Below are 10,274 nucleotides of genomic sequence, written 5' to 3' on the forward strand. Positions count from 1 at the left end.
TGAAATCCAGCAGGTTCTGACAGGTTCCAGAGAACCGGTAGTGGAAATTTTGAAGAGTTCAGAGAACCGGCAAATACTACCTCTGGCTGGCCCCAGAGTGGGGTGGGAATGGAGATTTTGCAATATCCTTCCCCCAGGAGTGGGGAGGGAATGGAGATTTTGCAGTATCCTTCCCCTGCCACACCTACCAAGCCATGCCTACCAAGCTACACCACGCCCACAGAACCGGTAGTAAAAAGTTTGGATTTCACCATTGGTTTACATGGATCTTGGTGTCATCCAATAGAACACACTCTTCTTACTACTATGTACGTCTGAACTTCCAACTTCAGAAACAATGTGGTATGGAGGACTAGCTGGTCAGACATTGGGGCAAGTCCTTGAACCACAACCAATCATATAGCAACTGTTAAAGGAACAATGGCACTGAAAAAAAGGACTCACAATGGGTCTTCATGCTTACAACCATCCCAGCATCCCACAGTCACATGATCAAAATTTGGGTGCTTGGCAACTGTCATGTATTTATGATGGTTGAAGTCCCAAAGTTGCTTTTTCAAGAGGCAATTGGACTTTCTTGTTTTTCTTTGAAGATGTTTCGCTTTTCATCCAAGAAGCTTCTTCAGCTCTGACTGGATGGTGGGGAATGGAAGGATTTATACTCCTTGCAGACAGCTGGTCATTTGCATCCTTTTAGAAAGTCTTTGAGGCCACTTGGAGATTTATCTGTGTCCTCAGAGTCACCTGAGTGGTGCAAATGGGTGTGGAGCCTTCTTGGAACTGCTGAAAGGACTGTATTGTGGAGTTGTGCTTTCTGCAGGATGATTTCTGCCCTGTGTCCCTTCACTGTTGAAGACAGGCACAGGCTGTTGGGGATGAGTCTGTGTTGTCTGCATCTCAAACTGAAGCACAAATGGTTCCTGTAGTCTGCAATGATTTCTGGAAATTCATTCATACTCTCACACCAATCGAAGGCTGGTCATCCTAAAGTGCATAGCTAAATGTGTATGGAATTTCTCAGTCATCCAGGTTATGGTTGTCCCAAAGGAGGCAACTGGAATTCCTTGGTTTTTCTTTGAAGACGTTTCACTTCTCATCCAAAGAAGCTATTTCAGCTCTGACTGTGTTCTGCCCCAGCTACGGACCCCAAAGAACGCAGCACACACAAAGTCTGTACAAACCTTAGTTTACTAAAATAAAATCAGGGGTTTTTTTTCAAACAAAGGCTGTTAATTAACTTTCTTAACAACCTGCAAGAATCCAAAGAATAAATAATCTTAATCTTACTATGGTTGGCAGAAAGCCCAGAAGCAATTTGCAGAGAACTAAGATCAAGGCACGAAGGAGAGTGAACGAAGTTGTTCCCTGCAAATTGCCTCAGTCGTTGTACTTCCTTAAATAGGCTAAGGGAGTGGCCAATTAGCCCCAAGCCTTACTCTCAAGGAGACCTCCTCCTGAGGAGCCACTCCTGCCTTTTGGCAGCTCTGTGTGCCCGTGCATCGAGAAGAGGCTCCTCCTCTTCATCCTCTTCACTTAAGGGAACTTCTGGAGGTTCTGAAGGCCCTGGCTGAATCCCCGCCTCTGGCACCACATCTTCTCCAGCCTCCTCACTGTCCGACTTGAGTACCAGCTGCACAGGCTGCTGGCTCAGCACCACACCAGCCTCCTCGCTATCCGAATCAGCCGCACAGGCCGCGTACAGGCCACAACAGACTGGATGGTGGGGAATGGAAGGATTTATACTCCCTGCAGACAGCTGGTCATTTGCATTCTTTTAGGGAGTCATTGAGGCCACTAGGAGGTTGTCTATGTCCTCAGGATATAGGTGCAGACCTGAATGGTGCAAATGGAAGAAAATCTAGTTGCCTTCAAGAAAATCTAGTTGCCTCTTGAAAAAGCACCTGTGGGGCAACCTTGACCTGGATAACTGAGGATCTCTATAGACATGATGGTTGCAGCATATCAGAATAAAGTCCTTGCCATTTTGCAACCTTCCCATCTGATTTCCCACAAGCAAAGTTAATGGGGGAAGCCAGATTCACTAAACAGCCACCCAAGTCATTTAACAGCTGCAGTGATTCGCTTAACAACCATGGCAACAAAGGTTGTAAAATTTGGTGCGGCTCACCTAAAAACTGCCTTGCTTAGTAACAATAATTCTGATCCCAATAATGGTCATAAATTGAAGACATCAATCAAAATGCATTGCACAAACCATTGTTAGAAATTCATTAAGAGGCGAGGTGTATGATAGGAAATCAAATGTCTTCCATGTGTGTTTTTCTGGGCGCATAAGAGGAAAAGTAGCTCATTTCTAGCAGTTGTTGGGTGCCATGACTGGTTCTCACACTTATGACCATTGCAGCAACTCCATGGTCACGTGATCAAAATACAGGTGCTTGACAACTGGCATAGTTGCAACATCACCATTTGCGGCTTATCCTTAAGTTCTAAAGAGAAGTTAGAATCAGAAGGACGTGTCTGCCATTGGTTTACATATTTGCAGTTGAAAGAATTATTTAGATCAAAAAGAGTTACGGGTTTGATTTTGTGAAAAATGAATTGGGAATCCTACTGTGTGGTAGTGATGAACCTATTATTGCCAAAGTCTATAAATTGTTATTGAGTTTGAATTTAGAGTGACTATATGAAGCACCGGATGGCTCAGTGGGCACGGAATAGGTGGGCATAATGTAGTGCTTGAACAATGGGAGAATATGTGGATGAAAGGTTTAAAATTTACACTAAATTACAATTTAAAAAGAAAATTTCTGTAAGATGATGTCAAGAATGTATAAAAGTATTTCAGAAGAATGTTGGAAATGCAAAAGTAAAGAGGGGATCTTTTATCACTTATGGTGGACATGTAACAAAGCAAAGAAATATTGGAGTGGGATTCAGAACCACAGGATTTACTTAATAACTGCAGTGATTCACTTAACAACTGGGGCAAAAAGATCCCAAAATATAGCATGGCTCATTTGCTTAGAGATGTTGGCCTCAATTGTGGTTGTAAGTCGAGGACTACCTGTGCTGTATTTAAATTTTCAGATGCAGTTTGAGAGTTCTCGTATCTCAATCTATCTCTGAAAGCTCAAGAATAAAGAACAGTGAAACATTTGGCTTTATTCAGTAATTGGAGGCTGCTAGCAAAACTTTCAATGATATGCTTTGTGTGTGTGTGTGTTAATGTTTCCTTTAACATTCATGCCATAAAAAGGAGAACAAAGCTGCATGGGCTCAGGGTATTTATTTTAACCAGTCAAGCAAGTTTTCTTTTTTCTTTTTTCTGATGTACATTTTGCTTTGTATATCAGGAAAGTAGAACCGTTGGCATAATATGGAATGAGGAAGGAAGAGGACAAGAGAAATGATCTGGCTGCACATTTTGTAAAGAGAACAACTCTGGTAGGAGGCAATATGTGAAGAGAGTCGTCCCATTTGGGAGAAAATTTAAGCAGGATACAATGATCACTGAAATTACTTTCTTGCCTTTGTTGTTTTTAACAGGGACCTAAAGGCCTTCCAGGTTGACCCTGCTGGTCCCATTGGGCTACCTGAATTTCTGGTATCATCCCCTTTCGGTTATTAATTATATTCTGAATTATCTCCCATTACAGCTACTTCAGATTGTACGAAATAGCTACTGATTGTTATCTACAACGGTTGTTGTCTGACAGATGTTGACTGTTTTATTAGTTCATCATTGATCCTTCAAGTTAGTCCAGACAGAATAACAGAGTTGGAAGGACCTCGAGGTCTAGTCTAACCCCGTGCTCAGGCAGGAAGTCCTATATCATTGCAGACAAATGGTTGTCCAATCTCTTCTTAAAAACTTTCAGTGTTGGAGCATTCACAACTTCTGAAGGCAAGTTGTTCCACTGATTAATTGTTCTGTCAAAAAAATTCTCCTTAAATTTAGGTTGGTTCTCTCCTTGATTAGTTTCCATTCATTGCTTCTTGTCCTACCTTCAGGTGCTTTGGAGAATAGGTTGACTCCCTCTTCTTTGTGGCAGCCCCAGAGATATTGGAACACTGCTATCATGTCACTCCTAGTCCTCTTTTCATTAAGCTAGACATACCTAATTCTTTTTTTTTACATTGTGGTGACAAAAGCTGGATGTAGTATTCTAATACCAAAGTATTATAAATAATGAAGCACAACTATGAGTACTAAGTCAAGTGCTAATCATTTGTTGTAACCTTAACTGACCACTGAATCAAATTGCGACTTCCTCTTGGTTAGCCACTCCTAGATGTTTTATGTTTTAGCCTCCAGCCCCTTAATCATTTTTGCAGAGAAAAGTGAGAAAGATTATTAGGGAACTGGAGACTAACGAAGATTATTAGGGAACATAATGAATGGTTACAGGAAGTGGGTTTGTCCAGTATAATGAAAAGTAGGACTAGAGGTGACATGAAAGCAGTCTTCCAATATTTGAAGGGTTGTTACACAGACCGACAGAGAGTCGACAACGATGCTAAGCAAGCAGGCCACTGACAAGTTTTGAAGTACACTTTTGTTGTTGCAATCGTTATCGCTTCTCAGCTTGCCAACAAACTAGGGGGGAGGGAAGGGGGAGATGGAATGTAGGCTCCAGACATCAAGAAGACAGCCGTGAGAACCAAGGACGCTTCAGCACTTTTCTCATAACAATACAATGAGACTTAATTGGACAATGTGATCTGCACTAATGGGAGGGGTAGGAAGAATCCTATACTTTGATTATGTGGGTTTCTGCGGGAATTAGCTAGATCTGGTTTTGACTTCATCAGTGCTGAAACGATGTACTCAATAAAGCTTTGCATTAAGAGATTGGATCGTCTCGACTGTGCCTGCTTTGATGTCCGTTGGAATATTGGCACCTATTCTCCAAAGCACCTGAGGCAGGACAAGAAGTAACAGATGGAAAATTATTAAGGAGAGATCTAACCTAGATCTAGGAGACATTTCTTGACAGAAAAGAATTGATCAGCGGAATGGCTTGTCTCCAGAAGTTGTGAATGCTCCATCGCTGGAGGTTTTTAAGAAGAGACTGGAGAGCCACTTGACTGGAATGGTATAGGGTCTCCTGCTTGAGCAGGGAGTTGGACTAGAAGACCTCCAGGTCTTCAACTCTGTTATTCTGTTACACAAGGCAAAAAAAATAAATCTTTGCCCAGTTTATAACTAATGTCCAGAAATGGGTACTCTGAAATGTAAAAAATGTTGGCAATGTGAACATTGTGTTTATCACAGGGATTAAGAGCTTTCTCTGAAGCCGATGCTGGAGAGAACGGGTAGGGAAGGCGTTGCCTTCATGCTTTCTCTGTACACTTCCTTTGATCTGATTGTGAAGTTGTGGTTGGGTTGTTTCACAATGATTAGGAAGAGCCATGGCCAAGTCCAATCAGGAAGCACCCTTTATGGCTATGTGGTTTATTGAATAAGCAAAACTGGCTGGAGTTACCCATCCCATCCGCAGTGGCTAGGCTCATAGAGTCACTAAATGAAACCAAAGAAACCACATTATTGCTTAGTTTGAACGGCCAAGCCTGAAGCAATAGATAAATCCCAAAAACAAATACATGAAATCCACGAAACCAGATATAACCTAGTGCACATATTGAACTAAACTGTAATTAAAACAGGGACTGTTGTGCAAAAATTAGTAGGAGTCACACTACAAACTCAGCCATAAACCATGGTTTATAAAAGAATGACAGGTTTCACAATAATGCCAAACCATAACTTGTTGTTATTTATTTAGCAATCAAGGAGAAAACCAACCTAGGACTAAGGAGGAATTTCCTCAGAGTGAGAACAATTAACCAGTGAAACGTGCCTCCAGAAGTTGTGGGTGCTTCACAACTTCTGGACAGCCATTTGTCCCGAATTGTAATGTGCAGGGGTGTCAAACTCAAGGCCCGTGGGCTGGATGTGGGCCATGGGGTGCTTAGATCTGGCCCACAGGGCTGCCCTGGAAACAGTGAAGGATTGACCCGTAGTGTCTCTGCCAGCGAAAATGGAGCTCACCCCCCACCCCAAAGCTCCTTTTTAGCTGGCAGAGGGTTGCAGGAGGCTGTTGCAGCCGAAAACAGAGCTCAGGAGCCCAATTTCGCTGACAGAGCACTTGGGCCACCACAAGTGATGTCGAGCTGGCCATGCCCCCCAGGGGTGGGTTCTAAATTTTTTTACTACCGGTTCTGTGGGCATGGCTTATTTTGTGGGCATGGCTTGATGGTCATGTGACAATTCCTTAGGATTTAGCAGAGGTACTGGTCTAACAGGCTTTTAACTGCTTGCAGAGCTGTACCGATCTACCCATTTATATATGCAGGCACTGATCTACTCATGTATTTTTGCAGGCACTGATCTACTCGTGTATTTTTCCAGGCACTGGTCTACTCATTTGTTTTCTTTTAACACTGATCAGCTGTAGGGCAGCCTTTTGAAGCCCAGCGGCAAGAGTTTAAACAGTTTTTTTCCCTCTAGTCATCAGCTGTGACTCAGGAGGCAGCAATAGATTGGGGATGGGGCCAAATAAAAGGTAAGAATAACGCGGGGGGTGGAGGGGGTGCAGGGGCAGGGGGGGGAAACTGGTTCGGTGATGTCATATCGTCACTGCTACCGGCTCGGGAGAACCGGGCCGAACCAGGAGGAACCCACCACTGGCGCCCCCACATGAATGAGATTGAGCTGGCCATGCCCACCCGGCCACCCAAGGTCAAACAAACCTCATGCAGCCCTCAATGAAATCGAGTTTGACACCCCTGGTATAATTTCCTGCTTATTGTTATTCTGTTATTTCCTCCTCATATTGCATTAGCAAATACAACTTGCTTATTACTTCTGGTGAGAGGTGGGTTTCAGCAGGTTCTGACCAGTTCTGGAGAACCAGTAGCAGAAATTTTGAGTAGTTCAGAGAACCGGTAGTAAAAATTCTGACTGGCCCGCATCTATTCTCTGCCTCCCAAGTCCCAGCTGATTGGGAGGAAATGCCTTTCCCTGGAGTGGGGTGAGAATGGAGATTTTACAGTATCCTTCCCCTGCCACGCCCACCAAGCTATGCCACAGCCACCAAGCCACACCCACAGAACCGGTAGTAAAAATTTTTGAAACCGATCACTGCTTCTGGCTCTTTCTAGCGATTGCACTCAAAACTTTTAGGGATCATCTGTGAGCCTAAAATATCACTTTGCATGTTTCTGCCCAACAGGAAAGACGAGAGACCACGTAGGAAATAAACATCATCAGACGCAGAATGGAAAGACTTCCATATCCCAGAGCAGATCAAGAAATAATGCATTTGGACTTGTCCATCATTTGGACTTGAGGAGGGAGTTCTGAAATGTCTTTAAAAAGTTGCACTTGTTGACTTGAAGGGGAGGGGAAACAAACCGCAAAATATGTTTTGTCTCAACTATGTGTCTTCAGCAAATAATGCTGCAATCAGGATCTAACTCAGCAGCCAAGTCAAGATGTCTTCAGCCGACTTCTGCTCTGGTTAAGGTTTAGCAATACAGTTGCTCAACTGCTGCCTGCTGAAATGTTCACTTCCTTTTTCCTTGTACAATGAGAGGTAGGTAAGCAAACCAAATATCTAACAGATCCATGTTAGTTAATCCCAGAGAGCAGAACAATATGTCTGTAATATGATCATTGTCACAAAAACTGTGAAGCTCCCAAGAACAGTGCCATGTAATCGGTCAAGGTGATGGACCAGGAGTGGGAGACCCAAATCAAGTTCACCCTCAATTGTGGGAGCTCCCTAAATGACTTTGGTGTGGTGGAATGTAATCTGGATTCCCAGGTGGGAGGGGCTATCTGTGTGAGGAAAAAGAAGCTGCAGAGCTCGGAATGTCTGGTAGGCAGAAAGAGGGCAAAGGCTAGCAATTTCTAACAATTCGTAGCAATTCACAGAGAATGTCTATAGCAGAGATGGCTAACCTTTTTGCCATCGCGTGCCAGGAGAGGGGGGGCGGGGGAGGGTCGCGCGCATGTGCCCATGCGCATGTGTGTGCAACCCCCTCCCCCCCCGCTCCTGGCACATGATGGCCTGGTAGGCCCGTTTTTCTTTCTTACCTGGTTCCAAATCCTCTCTGTGTATCTGGGAATGGCAAAAACAGCCTTTCCCACTCCCTTGGTGGCCCTACGGAGGCTGAAAGGGCCCATTTCCCAACTCCCGGTGGGACAGGAAGTGACATTTTTTGCTGTCCCCAGCCCCCAGAACCTCTCTAGGAGTCTGTAGGAGCCTCTCTAGGAGTCTGTAGGAGCCTCTCTAGGAGTCTCTGGAGGCTGGGGACAGGAAAAAACATCACTTCCTGTCCCACCGGGAGTGGGGAAATGGGCCCTTTCAGCCTCCGAAGGGCCTCCAAGGAGTGGGAAAGGCTGTTTTTGCCGTTCCCAGATACACAGAGAGGATCTGGAGGCAGGTAAGAAAGAAAAACGGGCCTTCCCCACCCCCCCAGGCCCTCCAGAGGCAGGAAACAGCCTGTTTCCCTACTTCTGGTGGGCCCAGAAGGTCCGAAAATCAGCTGGCTGGCATGCGCATGCGCCCCAGAGCTGAGCTGGCATGCCCACTAATATGGCTTCGCGCGCCACCTGTGGCACGTGTGCCATAGGTTCGCCATCACGGGTCTATAGTTATACTATATTTATAGTTATGCGGATAGTTGCTTTGGTCTGGCAAGATTCTGTCTGTAGGTGAACAAGATTGAAGACAAATATTAGGGTTAAGGTTCATTCTCCGAGCTTCTGGGTTGGTTTACAAACATTTTGTTACCAGGCTAGGTAACATCTTCAGTGGAGTTTAGGCTAACTCTAGTCTAAACTGTACTGAAGAGGTTACCTAGCTTGTAATGAACTGTTCAGAAACCAACCCACAAGCTCAGGGAACAAACCTCCACCCTCATCCTACACCTGAGCTACAGATATTCACCACTATTGCAAAGGCAAATATGTCGAAGAGTCAGTCATCCAGGTCAAGTTGTCTGGAGGTTGAGTCATGGCAACTAGGCTTATAAATCCAATTGCCATGATTCAACCTTCAGACAACAATAAACTACTTGGAAGTAACTCCACGTGTCCTTCTTGGGCAGCCACTCTCTCTGATCCCAACATGGTGATTGTTGGAATAAAAGGAAGATGAAGTCTGATCCCCCATAAGACCATTGGATGGCCGGACAAAAATCAGGCTATAAACCTAATAAATAGATAAAATATGTGTGTTTACAAGTTTCACACTGCTTACATAGTGTCAAACTATAGTGAAAGTGGCCCCGAGTTGTATTTTGCTCACTGGGTTCACATCATCCATTTCATTCCTGGCTCTACCCTAGTCATCCTTTCATATTGGAAGCATTATCACAAGGAAAACACCTGCATTTTTTATCGTTCTCATTTCATTTGATAGAAGGTAAATCATTGTAATTTTGTCCCCCTACCATCAAGAACATTTCAATGAAATATTAATGGAAGGAATGTAGGGAAATACCTTGTTTTTCATACCTCCAGTGGCTACAATGTAATTAGGATTAAGATTCTCTGGTACGGTTGTCAGAGGCTGCCTGGACAATCCCTGCAGGTTTCTTGGCACGGATTTTCAGAAGTGGTCAAGGGTCATTGCTTCCTTCCTATGGCTGAGAAAAAGTGGCTGGCCCAAAATCACACAGCAGGCTTTATGCATAAAGTGGGACTAGAATTCACAGTCTCCAGTTTCTAGCCTGGTGCCTTAACCACTATGAATCATATGTCTGTTATTAATAAGCAATGGAAATAAACCATTGTTCCATTCTTCTAAGTTTACTGCTCAGAAAAGGCCCTTTTAAGAACTGCACAGTTCAGGAAAATGAGTGATTTTTTATTTTTATTAGCTTTCTCCCTACTTCTCCATGTAGCTATAAGAAAATGCTGTAAATTAAAGCAGTGCTGTCCATTGTGTCTTCCATAAGAAACAACCAATTTGTTTTGCAAGATCCTATTTTATTGCTGTGTTGAGATATGATAAAGGTAGCACTTTAATGTAAAATTTAGAGAATGCTGCTAGTTCACACATCCTTTTGAAATAAAAAAGATACACATTTTATTATGTGGTTACTAAAAGAACATTATGTTGGGGAAGAAACTTCAGCCACACATAATTACTGGGAGAAGAAAAGAAAGAAGAGACACAACACAAATGCAAATTCGAATATTCCAACATATTCATGATATGATAACCTTGAAAAATTTAATGCTAGATTTTTAAAAAAGGCACTGGCAGTTCTCTCATCGTTTTCTCTTTTGTGGTAAG

The sequence above is a fragment of the Pantherophis guttatus genome, chromosome 12, assembly GCF_059756535.1.
Source record: "Pantherophis guttatus breed Tessera chromosome 12, ASM5975653v1, whole genome shotgun sequence".
Lineage (NCBI taxonomy): Eukaryota > Metazoa > Chordata > Lepidosauria > Squamata > Colubridae > Pantherophis > Pantherophis guttatus.